Source organism: Monodelphis domestica, chromosome 1 (assembly GCF_027887165.1).
Source record: "Monodelphis domestica isolate mMonDom1 chromosome 1, mMonDom1.pri, whole genome shotgun sequence".
Taxonomy (NCBI): Eukaryota; Metazoa; Chordata; class Mammalia; order Didelphimorphia; family Didelphidae; genus Monodelphis; species Monodelphis domestica.
Genome location: NC_077227.1, coordinates 566,050,027 through 566,066,510, shown reverse-complemented (window position 1 = coordinate 566,066,510; position 16,484 = coordinate 566,050,027).

Genomic DNA, 16,484 nt, shown 5'->3' with positions numbered 1-16,484 from the left:
GATGGAGGTGGTGAGTGGGGATTTTGAAATGACTAATCAGCCATGGGCACTTGATCTTTATTTTTTATCCTCTTTATTCTTTTATTTCTAATGATAAATCTCCTAAAATATAATATTTTTTTTATTATTGAGATTTAATTTTAATTTTTAAACCTGGCTGGTAAACTGTTCTTCACACCCCTAATTCTTTTATGGTATTACTCTTTATGTCTAAATTACATAACCATTTGACCTTATCTTAATATAGGGTATGAAACATTGGTCTATATATGATTTCTGCCAAACTGCCTTTCAGTTTTCCAGGTAGTTTCTGTCAGATAATTCATTCTTTTCCCAAAAGATGGGATCTTTGGTTTTATCAAACACTAGATTATTATAGTTATTTATTACTCCCTATTGTGTGCCTAACTGATTCTATTGATCCACATCTCTATGTCTTTGCCAGAATCATACTTCTTTAATGATTACTGATTGATAGTACAATTTGAGATCTAGAAGGCATATGCCATCTTCTTTCCCTTATATTCATTAACTTCATTAATATTCTAGACTTTCATCTTTCAGATAAATATTATTTTTCTAAGATGTATAAAATAATTTTGGTAGTTTGATTGGGATAGCACTGAATAAGTAAATTATTTAATGTAGAATTCTCGAATTTATTATATTAGCTCAGCCTAACAATGATCTTTTTAGCATATTCCCAATTGTTTACACCAGACTTTATTTATGTAAAAAAGTATCTTATGACTATTCATATAGTTCCTGTTTTATATTTTATGTCATCTACAGTTATTTTAAATAGAATTTCTCTTTCAATCTCTTGCTGCATGACTTTGTTGATAATTTATAAAAATACAAATGATTTGTGTGGGTTTCTTTTATATCCTATACCATTGCTAATTATTTCAAATACATTGTAGTTGATTATCTAGGTTTTTCTAAGTGTGTCAGTATGCTATCTGCAAAAAGTGATAGATTTAGTTTCCTCATTACCTATCCTAATTTCTTTGATTTCATTTTGTTCTGATTGCTAGAGCTAGCATTTTTCATAAAATATTGAGTAATCGTGGTGATAATGGGCATCCTTGCTTCACCTCTGACCTTACTGGAAAGGATTGTAGTTTATCTCCATTACAGAGACTGCTCACTGGCTGTTTTAGATGTAATTTGTCATTTTAAGAAAAGATTCTTTTATACCTTTCTCATGTTTTTAATAGGAATGGGTGTTTTATTTCATCAAGAGCCTTTTCTGCATCTATTGAGATAATCATTTGATTTCTGTTTGTTTTGTTATTGATATGATAAATTGTGCTGCAAGCATTCCATACCTACATTTTTGGCATAAATCCCACTGGTCATAGTGAATGATCTTGTGATATAATTTTGTAACCTCATTGCTAATATTTTATTCAAAATTTTTGCATCAATATTCATTAATAAAATTTGTCTTTAGTTTCTTTTGGTTTTGCTCCTCCTGGCTTAAGTATCAGCAACATATTTGCATCATCAAAGAATCTAGTAGGACTCCTTCTTTGCTTATTTTTTCTAAATAACTTATACAGCATTGAGATTAATTGTTCTTTAAATTAGAATTCATTTTGAATTCACTTATGAATCCATCAGACTCTCAAGATTTTTTTCATAGGTGTGGTTTTTCTGAGATGTGGTTAATTAAGTATTCTATTTCTTCTTCTGTTAACCTCAGCAAATTATATTTTTGTAAATATTCATTCATTTAACTTAGATTGCCAGATCAATTTGGCAAATAATTGGGCAAAGTAACTACTAATGTGGATTCATAGTGAATTCACAATTTTCTTTTTTTTTTTTTGATGCTGATTTGATTCTCTGCTTTCTTTTTTAAATCAGATTAACTAATGGTCTATTTTGCTGGGGGTTTTCTTCATAAAACCAATACTTACTCTTATTTATTAATTGTATAATTATCCTAAAATCCAAGGTTTAAAATTATTTGGAGAAATTTCAGGAAAAGAAACTCATCAACACCCTGAATCAAGAAAGCAGATCCTTTGGAGAAGGTGTCACAAAGAAGACAGCAGAAACCATACACTGAATCAAAAGATCAAAAGTAAATTTTGGGATATAATGAGCTGAACTGAATGGAGTTGAACACATTTATTCTGAATGTAAACTCTTATGCCAAAGGAGAATGCCCCAGTTGACTTTTTGTCAATGCACCTATCAATCATTGTTTTTGCTTTCTTTCTCTGTCATTTCCCTCTTATTCACAACTACTATATTTTCCCGTTGGAAAGTGCAATATTGTATGCACCTATAACTAGAAGATCTTTAGCAGTGTAAACTGGCTATATGAAACAATTCATTAGGGAGCCTAGGCATGTAAATCTGGGAGATTTCAGCATGCTCATCTCCCAGTAGAATCACAGGGAGAAAAAGAACTTAAACTCCTTTTATTTATTTTAACTTAATCAAGAGCTTGGAGTCCCCTGCCTTTCACACGTAGTTAGTCATTAACACTTAGTAAGAAACTTTTAGTATAAAAGGAAGTTCATACCCTATGTTAGGAGGGTAATTTAGGGAATGGCACCAGATGGATAGGTATGAATCAGTATCAGAAGATTAACAGGTTTGGGAAACCTGACTCTAAGATGACACACACAGATCACTCAGTGAAATGGGAAGTAGTTTTAATAAAAGAAATAAAATAGAAGTGTATGGAATAACCTAAAGCTAATTTATCTAACTAATACACCAGGATCTAATATCTCCTCACAGAGATATCTTCAGAGTGATTTTTTCCCTACTCTATTGCTTTCCTCACTGCCTAAATTCCCCAGTCCCTGTTATTGGCGAAGCTAAACTAAACTAACCCCCTTACCCCTCCAGCTGGTTTTAAGGAAAGGATCTGTGTAAGGCTGATAGGGCCCAGGGAAGGTCCTAGATCCAAAAGGACCCAGGCCTAGCCTCACAATCAGATGCCAGATGGTTCCAGATGAACAGGAACTGCAGTAGATAAAACAAATCAGTGAATAGCTGGGCAGCAGGGCAGCCAGCCAGCAAGACAGGATAGCGAATTCAGGATAGTATAGGGTAGTATCAGACACTAAGGAAAAGCAACCTATCTCTCCAGGTCAAACAAAAAAATTAACAAGCAATAAGTTGGGAGATGAACAGAATTTTATCTTTTGTTCCATTAATACCACTACTATGCCTATATCTCAAAGACATTTTTTTAAAAGAGAAAGGGACAGCACTTTGAGCATGTGTGTGTGTGTGTGTGTGTGTGTGTGTGTGTGTGTGTGTGTGTGTGTGTGTTGGCAAAGAATTAGAAATTGAGGAGAAGTCCGTCAATTGGAGAATGGCTAAACAAATTGTGGTATATGATGGTGATGAAATCCTCTTTCACTGTAAGAGAAGATGAGGAAGAAGATTTCAGAAAAACTTTAAAGACCTACATGAACTATTACAGAGTGAATTAAGCAGAACCAGGAGAACATTGTTCACAGGAACAGGAATACTATATGATGATCAACTATGAAAAACAGCTATTATCAAAAATATCATGAAAAAAATCTGAAGGACTTATGACAAATCAATGCTATCTACCTCTAGAGAACGAATTAATAGAGTCTAGGTACATATTCAAAGGTACTATTATTCACTTATTTTAATGTGTTTTTATTTTGTGTTTTTTGGTTTTATATGAGTATCCTCTTACAAAAATGAACAAGATGGAAATATGTTTTGCAAGAACATACATATACACCCAGATCAAATTGCTTCTGATATCAGAAAGGATGGAGGGTTTTAAGGGTAGGAAACAATTTGTATCTTATAATTTCAAAAAGCATTTTAAAATTATCACATTAAATTATGAAAATAAATATTTAAAATTTTAAATGACATAAAAAGAATATCAAGTCAGTTTTCCTTGATAGTTTTTGATAATATGACAACTGTGATCTTTTTTTCATTGTGGCTCTTAAGTAGTCCATCAATTCTTTTTTTTTTAAACATTATTTTTATTTGGTCAATTTCAAACATTGTTCATTGGATACAAAAATCATTGTCTGTTCCTCCCTCCCCTCCCACCACCCCTCCCATAGCTGACACGCAATTCCACTGGGTATCACGTGTCCTTGATCTGAACCCATTTCCATGTTATTGGTATTTGCATTAGGATGTTCATTTAGAAACTACATCCCCAATCATATCCACTTGGCCCCTGTAGTCAAGCTATTGTCTTTCCTTGGTGTTTTTACTCCCACAGTTTGTCCTCTACTTCTGGATAGTGTTTTTTCTCATAGATACCTGCAGATTGTTCAGGGACATTGCATTGACACTAATGGAGAAGTCCATTACATTCAATTGTACCACAGTGTATCAGTCTCTCTATATAATGTTCTCCTGGTTCTGCTCCTTTCACTCTGCATCACTTCCTGGAGGTTGTTCCAGTCCCCATGGAATTCCTCCACTTTATTATTCCTTGAGCACAATAGTATTCCATCACCAACATATATCACAATTTGTTCAGCCATTCTCCAACTGAAAGGCAAACCCTTATTTTCCAGATTTTGGCCAACACAAAGAGCACAGGTATGAATATTCTTGTACAAGTCTTTTTCCTGATCCTCTCTTTGGGATACAAACCTAGCAGTGCTTTGGCTGGATCATAGGGCAGACAGTCTTTTATTACCCTTTGGGCATAGTTCCAAATTACCCTCCAGAATGGTTGGATCAATTCACAACTCCACCAGCAGTGAATCAATATCCTGACTTTGCCACATCCCCTCTAGCATTCATTAATTTCCATAGCTGTCATGTTTGCCAATCTGCTAGGTGTGAGGTGATACCTCAGAGTTGATTAACTTGCATCTCTCTGATTATCAGAGATTTAGAACACTTTTTCATGTGCTTATTAATAGTTTTGTTTTCTTTAACTAAAAACCACCTATTCATATCCTTTGCAGCTCTTTGTAAATTTGAGTAATTAAACCGTTGTCAGAGGTTTTTGTTATGAAGATTGTTTCCCAATTTGTTGCTTCCCTTCTGATTTTAGTTACATTGGTTTTGTTTGTACAAAAAATTTTTAATTTGATGTAGCCAGAATTATTTATTTTACATTTTGTGACTCTTTCTAAGTCTTGCTTGGTTTTAAAATCTTTCCCTTCCCAAAGGTCAGACATGTATACTATTCTGTGTTCACATAATTTACTTATTGTTTCCTTCTTTATGTTCAAGTCGTTCATTCATTCTGAGTTTATCTTGCTGTAGGGTTTGAGGTGTTGATCCAAACCTAATCTCTCCCAAACTGTCTTCCAATTTTCCCAGCAGTTTTAATAAAATACTTGATTTTTGTCCCAAAATCTGGGGTCTTTGGGCTTGTCATACACTGTCTTGCTGAGGTCACTTACCCCAAGTCTATTCCACTGATCCTCCTTTCTTTCTCTTAGCCAGTACCATATTGTTTGGTGACCACTGCTTTATAGTATAGTTTGAGATCAGGTACTGCAGCTTTTTTTCCCATTATTTCCCTGGATATCCTTGATCGTCTGTTCTTCCAAATGAACTTTCTTATGGTTTTTTTCTAATTCAGTAAAAAAGTTTTTTGGAAGTTCAATGGGTATGGCACTAAATAGATAGATAATTTTGGGTAGGATAGTTATTTTTATTATATTAGCTCATCCTACCCATGAGCAGTTAATGTTTTTCCAATTGCTCAAGTCTAGTTTTAGTTGTGTGGAGTGTTTTGTAGTTGTGTTCATATAGTTCCTGTGTTTGTCTCAGCACATAGATTCCTAAGTATTTTATATTGTCTAAGGTGATTTTGAATGTAATTTCTCTTTCTAATTCCTGCTGCTGAGATATGTTGGAGATAAATAGAAATGTTGATGATTTATGTGGGTTTATTTTGTATCCTGCAACTTTGCTAAAGTTGTTGGTTATTTCCACTAGCTTTTTAGTTGAATCTCTAGGATACTTTAAGTAGACGATCATGTCATTCTCAAAGAGTGATAGCTTGGTCTCCTCATTGCCAATTTTAATACCCTAAATTTCTTTTTTTACTCTAATTGCTACTGCTAGTGTTTCTAGTATAATGTTGAATAATAAAGGTGATAATGGGCATCCTTGTTTCACTCCTGATCTTATTGGGAATGCATCTAGATTATTGCCATTGCAAATGATGTTGGCTGATGGTTTTAGATAGATACTGTTTATTATTTTTAGGAAAGACCCTTCTATTACTATACTCTCTAGTTTTTTCAATAGGAATGAGTGTTGTATTTTGTCTAAAGCTTTTTCTGCATCTATTGAGATAATCATGTGATTTTTGTTGATTTGCTTGTTGATATGGTCAATTATGTGGATGTTTTGTCTGATATTGAACCATCATTGCATTCCTGGTATAAATCCCACATGGTCATAGTGAATAACCCTCATGACGACTTGCTGGAGTCTTTTTGCTAGTATCCTGAATAAGATTTTTGCATCTATGTTCATTAAGGAGATTGGTCTGTAGTTCTCTTTCTCCATTTTTGACCCACCTGGCTTGGGATCAGTACCATATCTGCATTGTAAAATGAATTTGGTAGAACTCCCTCTTTGCTTATTATGTCAAATAGTTTGTATGGTATTGGGATTAGCTGTTCTTTGAATGTTTGATAGAATTTACTTGTGAATCCATCAGGCCTGGGGATTTTTTCTTGGGGAGTCCTTTGATGGCCTGTTCAATTTCTTTTTCTGATATGGGATTATTTAAAAATTCTGTTTCCTCTTCTGTTAATCTAGGCAATTTATATTTTTGTAAATATTCATCCATATCACCTAGGTTGGCATATTTATTGCCATATAATTGGACAAAATTGTTTGATGATTGCCTTAATTTCCTCTTCATTGGAGGTGAGTTATCCCTATCCATTTGATTTTCTTCTTTCCTCTTTTTTTATTAGATTGACCAATATTTTTTTCTATTTTGTTTGTTTTTTTTTTCAAAATACCAGCTTCTAGTCTTATTTATTAGTTCAATAGTTCTTTTACTTTTGATTTTATTAATTTCTCCCTTAATTTTTAGTATCTATAATTATGTTTTCTTCTGGGGGGGTTTAATTCTTTTCACTTTCAAGTTTTTTGATTTGCATGTCCAATTCATTGACCTCTGCCCTCCCTAATTTGTTAATATATGAAATCAAGGATATAAATTTTCCCCTGAGTACTGCTTTGGCTGCATCCCATAGAGTTCGAAAGGATGTCTCATCATTGTCATTTTCTTCAATGAAATTATTAATTGTTTCTATGATTTGTTGTCTGACTAGTCAATTTTGGAGAATCATATTATTTCATTTCCAATTAATTTTTTATTTGGCTCTCTATGTACCATCACTGCTCACTATTTTTATTGCCTTATGATCTGAAAAGGTTGCATTTATTATTTCTGCTTTTCTACATTTGTATGCCATGTTTTTATGACCTAGTATATGGTCAATCTTTGTGAATATGCCATGTGCTGCTGAAAAGAAGGTGTATTCCTTTTTGTCCCTATTTATTTTTCTTCATAGATCTACTAACTCTAATTTTTTCTAAGATTTCATTCACCTCTTTTACCTATTTCTTATTTATATTTTTATTTGATTCATCTAAATTTGATATTGGTAGATTCATGTCTCCCACTAGTATAGTTTTACTATTTGCTCCTTCAATTCTACTGATTTCTCCTTTAGAAATTTGGGTGCTATACTATTTGGTGCATACATGTTGATTAGTGACATTTCCTCATTATCTAAACTCCATTTTATCAGGATATAGTTACCTTCCCTATCCCTTTTAATCAGGTCTATTTTTACTTTGGCTTTGTCAGATATCACGATTGCAACTCCTGCCTTCTTTCTGTCATTTGAGGCCCAATAGGTCTTGCTCCAACCTGTAATTATGACCTTGTGAGTATTTACTCGCCTCATGTGTGTTTCTTGTAGACAACATATGGTAGGATTCTGGATTCTAATCCACTCTGCTATTCATCTGCATTTTATGGGTGAGTTCATCCCATTCACATTCAAAGTTATGATTGTCACTTTTGAATTCCCTAGCATTTTGATATCCTCTCCTACTTCTGTCCTTTCTTCTTTTCCTATATCCTTTTAAGCCAGAGGTTTACTTTTAGTCAATCCCCCTATTCCCCTCCCTTGATATGTTTCCCTTTCTGGCCCCTCCCTTTTTTTCCCTTCTTGTTTTTTGGGGGGTCTGTTAAGTTCCCTCCCCAGTCTCCTTCCCTCCCCTTTTTTTGGACTCCCTCCCCCTTAGCCCCCTTAGTTTTCCCTTCTTCTTTACCCTGTAGGATAAGATAGACTTTAAGATCCCAATGGATCTAGATGCTCTTCCCTCTCAGAATTGATTTCACTGAGAGTAATATTCGAGTATTATCTATTAGCACTCTCTTCCTCTCCCTCTTATAAGAGTATTCTTCCCCACCCCTTCCCATGTGTATCTTTGTGTGACAAAGATTATTCTATTTATTTTATTTCTTCAAGTATCTCTTAGTACTATCATCGATTCCCCCCACCCTTTTTTGCATATTATTTTATAGCCTTTAATGCCCCAATCTTTTCCTATGAGTGATTCTTCTATTTACTATAATAATGAAAACATTTTTGAGAGTTACAAATAACATTTCCCCATATATTAATATATATAATTTGATCTAATTGTAGCTCTTAAAGAAGAGAGTTTGAATTAAAAAAAACATTTTTCTCCTTTTCCCTCTCTTTCATATTTACCTTTTCATGTTTCTCTTGATCTTTGTGTTTGGATATCAAATTTTCCACTTAGTTCTGGTATTTTCTTTACAAATACTTGGAAATCTTCTATTTTGTTGAATGTCCATACTTTCCCCTGGAAGTATATAGTCAGTTTTGATGGATAGGTGATTCTTGGTTGAAGACCCAGTTCTTTTGCCTTTCTGAATATCGTGTTCCAGGCCTTGAGGTCCTTTAGTGTGGAAGCTGCCAGGTCTTGTGTGATCCTGATTGGTGCTCCTTTGTATCTTAATTGTTTCTTTTTGTATTCTTGTAGGATTTTCTCTTTAGCTTGAAAACTCTGGAATTTGGCAAATACATTTCTGGGAGTTGTTTTTGGGGGGTTTCGTGTAGAGGCAATATCTATTTTGCCCTCTTGTTCAAGAACATCAGGGCAGTTTTCTTGGATGATCTCTTGTAGCATGGTGTCAATATTTCTGTTTATTTCTGGCTTTTCAGGTAGACCAAGGATTCTCAAATTGTCTCTCCTTCTTCTGATTCCCTGATCTGTCACCTTGTCAGTGAGATATTTTATGTTTTCTTCTATTTTGTCAGTCTTTTGACTTTGCTTTATTAATTCTTGCTGTTTGGCAAGGTCATTGGTTTCCAGTTGCTCAATTCTGGTCCTTAAGACCTGGTTTTCTGTTATAACATAAACAGAATTATAATTCTGTTATAATCTTTTGGTTTTCTGCTTTAACCTTTTGGTATTCAGCTATGATTTTTTTTCATTTTTTTGAACCATTTCCTACATCTCTTTCCAGAAGGCTTCTATATTTTTTATAAGCTCCAATTGAGATTCTTCCAGGGCTTATGGACAATTTCTGTTATTTTTAGGTTTTGCCTTTGTTTGAATTTCACCCAGTATTTCCTCTGTAGTCTGAGTTTTTCCTCTGTAAAAATTCTCAAGGGCCACAGTCTTCTTTTTGGGTTTTTTGGAAGGATTTTGAGGCTCCTGTGCACAATTAGCCATTTTCTTGGATGATTTCCCTTCCCTCTTTAGTCAGAAATCTGAGTCAGCTGGGCAGGTTCTCTGTGTATGGAGTTAAGGAGCAAGGATTTTGCCTGAGGCAAGCTCTCAAATCTCCGCAGTCCTTTTGCAGCAATTCTTGGTGCTACCTTCCCATAGGGCACTCAAGGTCTGAGCTCTCCTGCCCTCCTGGGTTTCCAGTCTAGCTGCTTTCAGGGATATTTCTCCAGATGTCCTAGTCAGCTCCCAAGGACCTAGAAGTGCCCCTTTCTCACTCTAGAGGTTCTCCTCATTCACTCCCTGATTCTGGCAGGCACACTAGCTCTGGGCACCTAAGGTCTGTGCTCCCTCATGTGCTGGGGTTTTCTGCCTAACTGCTTTCAGGGGTGGGTCCCCTGTGATCCTAGTCAGCTCCCAAGGACACAGTGGTGCCCCTTGCTTACTCCAGGGGTGCCCCTTTGCTCACTCGTCTTGGTGTGCACTGGCTCTGGCTCTGACTCTGTTGGTGGGGTTGGGGGAGTATAGATCAGCTCGCATTTGGGTAAAAGCCCTTTCACCCTCTTATAGACTAGAAAATCCCCAATCCCACACATCTTCAATTCTGTGCCCTACTGCACAGCTCCTCCACTCCTCTGAAAATGATTCTTAAGGTCTTTTGGGGTAGTCCTTGTCAGTGTGTGCTGGGGAGAGGACGTGACCTGCATTTAGACTGCCGCCATGCTAACCTGGAAGGTTTTAGTCCATCAATTCTTAAATTATCTCTCTTGGATCTATTTTCCAGGTCAGTTGTATTCCTCCTAAGATATTTCACATATTTCTCTTCTTTTATTGTTTTGACTTTTTCTTGGTATTGTTTCTTGAAACTGCTGTTTTGTTTCTTGAATGTCTCATGGAGTCATTAGCTTCTACTTGTCAAATCAAATCTTTAAGGAATTATTTTCTTCAGTGAGCTTTAAAAATATACTTGTTCATTTCTTCAGTTCTACTTTGCAAGGAACTCTTTTCTTCACTAGATTTTAATAACTCTTTTTTTTTCCATTTAGCCAATACTGATTTTTAAATCATTCTATTCAGTATATTTTATGCCTCCTCCACCTAGATATTGACTCTTTATAATATTCCTTTGATTTCTTTTCCTCATCTTTCTTCAGTCTCTTTCATTTGATTTTTAAAATCCTCTTTGAACTCCTCCAGGAACTCTTTTGGGTCTTGAGACCAATTTATATTTTTATTTGAGGTTTTGCTTGTAGCTACTTTGATCTCATTTTCTTCTTTTGAATTTGTGCCTTGCTCTTCCCTGTCTCTATAACAATTTTCTATTATTTGAAGTTTTGTTTGCTCATTTTCTCAGTCTATTTCTGAATATTTATTTTCATATTAAAGTGCACTCAATTCTTAGAGTGGAGTGTGTACCCTACTAAACTACAGGTTTTTCCTAAAGCTACCTTCAGAGCCAGTTCTGGGTTCCTTCAAGTTTCAGTTCTTCCAAGGTATAGTAAGTACTCTCCTGACTATTGCTCTTATCTATAATTTACCACACAACCACTCCTTTTCACCCTGGAACTATGACCTGTTTCCCAGATTCTGTTAGTCTTTCTGCTTTCCTCAGGGCTATAACCCAGGACTTCATATGGTCTATACAAAAGAATTCTGCACCAAGGTGACCATAATTTCCTTCTCACTAGTTGAGACCCTTTTTAATGCCTGTGAGATAAGAGCTCTGGAAGCTGTGTCCCACTTGTATTTTGGCCTCTCCCAAGGTCTACTATTGGCTTATACTGGTCTGGCATATTGCAGGTTATATGCATGCTCAGGGGGCCAAGCCTTGCTGCAGGCTTGCAAAGAGCTTTGAACCTCAAGGGGTAGACATAAGGTCTTTGCTGTTAGCTTAGACAGTGTCTTCTGACATCAATGCTGGTTTGGGCTCAGGTTCAGAACTTCATACCATAGTGAAGGAAGGGTTGCCTTTTCACGTCAGGCAGTGTTCACCTCTCATCTCAGTGAAACATATCTTTCCTCCCTACCTTCCAAATCATTTTCAACAGGAAGAGTGTATTACCTCATCCCTTTGTTGATTTTACCTCTCCAGTATTCCTTTTGAAGAATTATTTTAAAGTTGGTTGGAGGCAATTTTCAGAGGACTTCCATGCTTTCACTCTGCCATTTTGGCTCTGGCCACAATTCATTATTCTTATTTCCATTTTCAAAAATTCACCATTATACTTTCACCTTTCCATGAACTTTATTTCTTTTTTCTCAAAAAATATGTAGATTCCTTTAAAGCCCCACCCTCTCTTTCCCCAAGGCTTTTAAGTTTTTACCCCTGGATAAAAGATAGGGAAAGATTCTAAGTGGCATCATCTTATTTGCATACTAATGCTCTGTAGCTAATCAAGCTTCTAAAGTCTGGGCAATATGCCCACCAGATGGTCTTTTGGGGTAGAGTAGTATATTTCTTAATCATATGCCAAATAACCTAAATAAAAACTTTATACTGTAGTATTTCTCTTTATACTTTAGCAAAATATTTTATAAAACCCCAAATAATCATAATAGTGTTGCATTTTGGAGTTCCTAAGAGCTTCTAAATGCATGATTTCTTTATACTTTCTTTAGTTTGCCTAAATAATTAATTCTCTCATATAAAGCTTTTAAAATTATATTTCATTTTTAAAGAGATTTTGAAAAAATTTAAATTTTTTCAAGATTACATGTCAATACAATTATTCATAACTGTTTTCTTATATTTTGTGATTCATGTTCTCTCCTTCTTTCTTATACCTGCCTCCTCCCCAATACAGGAAGTAATATGATATAAGTTGTAAATGTGTTATCTTATAATACATATTTCCATTGTAAATCTTGAAATTTCTCAGACTTGTGAATTTTAAAAATTTCCACATTGAGGAATCTTCTATTGGAACATATTCCCTACTGGAAACATTCCCCATTTTGATGTGAGAACTCGCCAGGATCAGAAATGGGAGGACCTCTACTCCACCTGTACTTAAGACTGCTTTAGGGGAGAAAACTCCTTGCTAAACAATGAAAGTACTTGGACCCATGCTTATAATAAGGCAAGGAGTTCTTTGAGCCATGCCTGTTTTTAGAATTGATACAATGGGATGCTAGGTACCTATAAAGGTCGGGCAGGTTTTCTCTTAATGAGATTAGTCGACTCAGCTGTGTTTTCTCTGTTTCAGACTTACTGAGGGGATTAGTCGACTTAGCTGGAATTCAGATGGGCTGTCTTTTAGAAAACATCTATGGTGATTGGTAGATGAAAGAACTTAGGGAAGGTGACATAGGAAAAAAAAACCCTATATAAGAAAAGGAATCTCTTCAGCAAGAGATTCCTGGGAGGCTTGGAGATAGATCCTTTTGGAGGAGGCCCTTTGAAGATCTCTTGAGAAGAAGTCCCTTGGGAGGTGACTCTGGCTGGAACTCCCTCTGGGGAGACTCTGTTCCCCAGACATCCTTGCTTAAGACAAATCTTGTGGTGAGTGATAAAAGACTGACTGACTGATCTCTCTCTCTTAAGACTCAGGTCTAGGCCATGTTGGCTTAAGGCCTTTCATACTTATTTCCCTTTTCTCTCTTTCCTTTAATTACTCATTGTAATATTAATTAAAATCTCTATAAAACCCAGTTGACTTGGGTATATTGAATAATTTGGGAATATATTCCCTGGCAACCACCTTATATTTGATTTAAAACCAAGACACTGTAGTGAAACATATTTTCTGCGGTCAAATTTACTCACCCGCTCTTATATCTATCACAATTTATATCTTCCACCATTTTAACTCACTACAGTTTACAACATCAACCATTTTAATTATAACAGTTTATGGCAGACAACTATTTTTTTAATTGTTACACCATATTCATCATATTGTGAAAGAAGACACATCACACTAGAGAAAAATTCATGAAGGTAATCAAGTAAATAATGATATGCTTCAATCTGCATTCAAACTTCATCATTTCCTCTATGGCAATGGATGGCCTTTTCATCACAAGTGCTTTAGAATTATTCTGGATCCTTCCATTGTTAAAAAAAAGTTAAGTCATTGAAAGTTGATCTTTATACATTGTTAGTGTGAACAATGTATTCCTGGTTCTGTTCATTTCACTTTATATCCCTTCATATAAGCCTATATAAATATTTTTTACAAGTAGTTCCTTTTCCTATATCTTTGATGTTTTGAGGTACAGATGAAGTAGGGGTTAATTTTTCATAGACCCCTCTTCAGTTTAAATTACTCTTTCCATTCTTTAATTAAATTTTACTCATTTTTAAGTTACTCCTTAATTTAAAGACTTTTTTTCATGGTCACAAAAGAGTTAACAAGAAGGGTTTATAAAATATAAACTACGTTCTTTTTTTTTCCTTCACTTGGAGTTGCTTTCAAATTAGCTGCTTACCTTAATTAAACTAAAAACAATAAGCCAATCAATCTTTAGGTGAAAGTTGAGCTGTGTTATTTATCTGTAAAATTTTCAATTCTTATTTGTCCTTAAAATGGATTCTATATAGTGGTGCCCCAAATCTCACTAAGATAGTTCAGCAAATATTAAACTTCTGCTAAGTACCTTATCAGATAAGACAATGTTAAAGCAAAAATAGATCAAATCAAAAGAGATAAGGAGAATAAAGAATAATCATGACATTGTAAAAGGCCCTGGACAATGAAACACTATCAATACTGAAAATGGATGCACCACATGGCATAGCATCTGTCATGTTAACAGAAGAAGTTACATGAGGTGCAAGAGGAAATAGCAAAACATAACTAGTGGGGGGGGGGTTCTCAACTTTCCCCTCTCAGAAGAAGATAAATTGGCTAAAAATAAACAAGAAGAAGGTAGAAAAAAGTTATGATAGATCTCTGGAGAAACAATCAGAATTGAAAAGATATACCTCTTTCTCAACAGTAGATGGCATCCTCACAAAAACTGAACATATAATAGGATCTAAAACCCTAAGAAAAATGTAGAAAAATAAACATCAAGTGCATATTTGTCAAACCATAAAGTGATTAAAAAATTATATTCAACAAAGGACAACAGAAGTAAAAACTAAAAATTATTTGGAAATGAAATAACATTATCTGAAGAATGAATGGGTCAAAGAAAAATCATGGAAACATTTAGGTTTCATTAAAGAAAATAACAGTGAGGAGACAACATACCAAAATTTAAGAGATGCAGCCAAAATGTTACATAGGAGGAAATGTCTATCTCTAAATGTTTACATCAATAAAATAGAGAAAGAACAAGTCAATGAATTGAGCATGCAACTAAAATTAAAACTAAAAAAAAGAACAAATTTAAAATCCCCAATTAAAAACCAAATTGGAAATCCTGAAAATCAAAGAAAATCTAAAATTGACAGTAAAAAAAAATCGTTGAACTAATAAATAAGACAAGGAGTTGGTTTATGCATAAATAAATAAAATACATAAAGCATTGGTTAACTTGATTTTTTTAAAAGGAAGAAGAAACTAAAATTACCAGTAACAAAAGTGAAAAGCACAACTAATGAAGAAGAAATTAAGCCAATTATTGGAATTCTTTTTGCTCAGCTACATGCCAATAAATCTGACAATCTGTGTGAAATAGATAAATACTCACAAAAATATAAACTACATAGACTAACAAAAGAGGACATAGAACACTTAAACCCATCACTGAAAAAGAATTGGAACAAATCATCAAGGAAGTCACTAATCAATGAAAAAAAAGCCCCAATACCAGATAGATTTCCAAGTGAATTCTATGAAACATTCAAAGAATAACTAACTCCAATATTACTTAAACAGTTTGGAAAAAGAGGGGAAGAGGGAATTCTTCAAATCTCTTTTTATGACAAAAATATGGTACTAATAACTAAACCAGGAAGAACTACAACAATGAAAGAAAACTATAGACCAATCTCCCTAATAAACATTGATGCAACATTTAAAAATAAAATACTAGCAAGGAGATTACAGGATTATATCACAAGAATCATACACTAAAGTCAGGAAAGATTTTACCAGGAATAAAGGGATAGTTTAATATTAGGAAAACCCACAGCAGAATTGACCATATCATTTAAAAAAAAAACAGAAATCATTATTATTTCAATAGATTTCAAAGTATTTAACAAAATACAATAACCTTTCCTGATAAAAGCATTGGAATGAATGGAAACTGCCTTAATGTGATAAATGCCATCTATCTTAAACCATCAGAATGCACTATCTGCAAGAAAGATAAATTTAAACCTTTAGGATCAGGGGTAAAATAGCAATGCCCATTATTGCCACTATTATTTAATACTGTACTAGAAATTTTAGCTAAAGCAATAAGAGAAGAAAATAAATAGAAGAAATTAGAATATGCAATGAAGAAACCAAATTATCACTCCTTGCAGATGGTATGATAGTATACCCAGAGAATTCTAGAGAATCAATCAAAAAACTAATAGAAATAATTAGCAACTTAAGGAAAGATATAGCATGCAAAAAAAACTGCCTTAATAATCAAAATTTCTATTTACCACCAAAAAATTCAACAAGAAAAAGAAATTCTATTCAAAATAACTGAAGACAATATAAAATACCCAGGGTATAGCTGCCAAAACAAACTCAGCAAATGACAGTTATAAAACACTCTTTATACAAATTAAGTCAAAACTAAACAATTGAAAGAGCATCAACTGCTCATGGATTGACTGAGATAATTTAATAAAA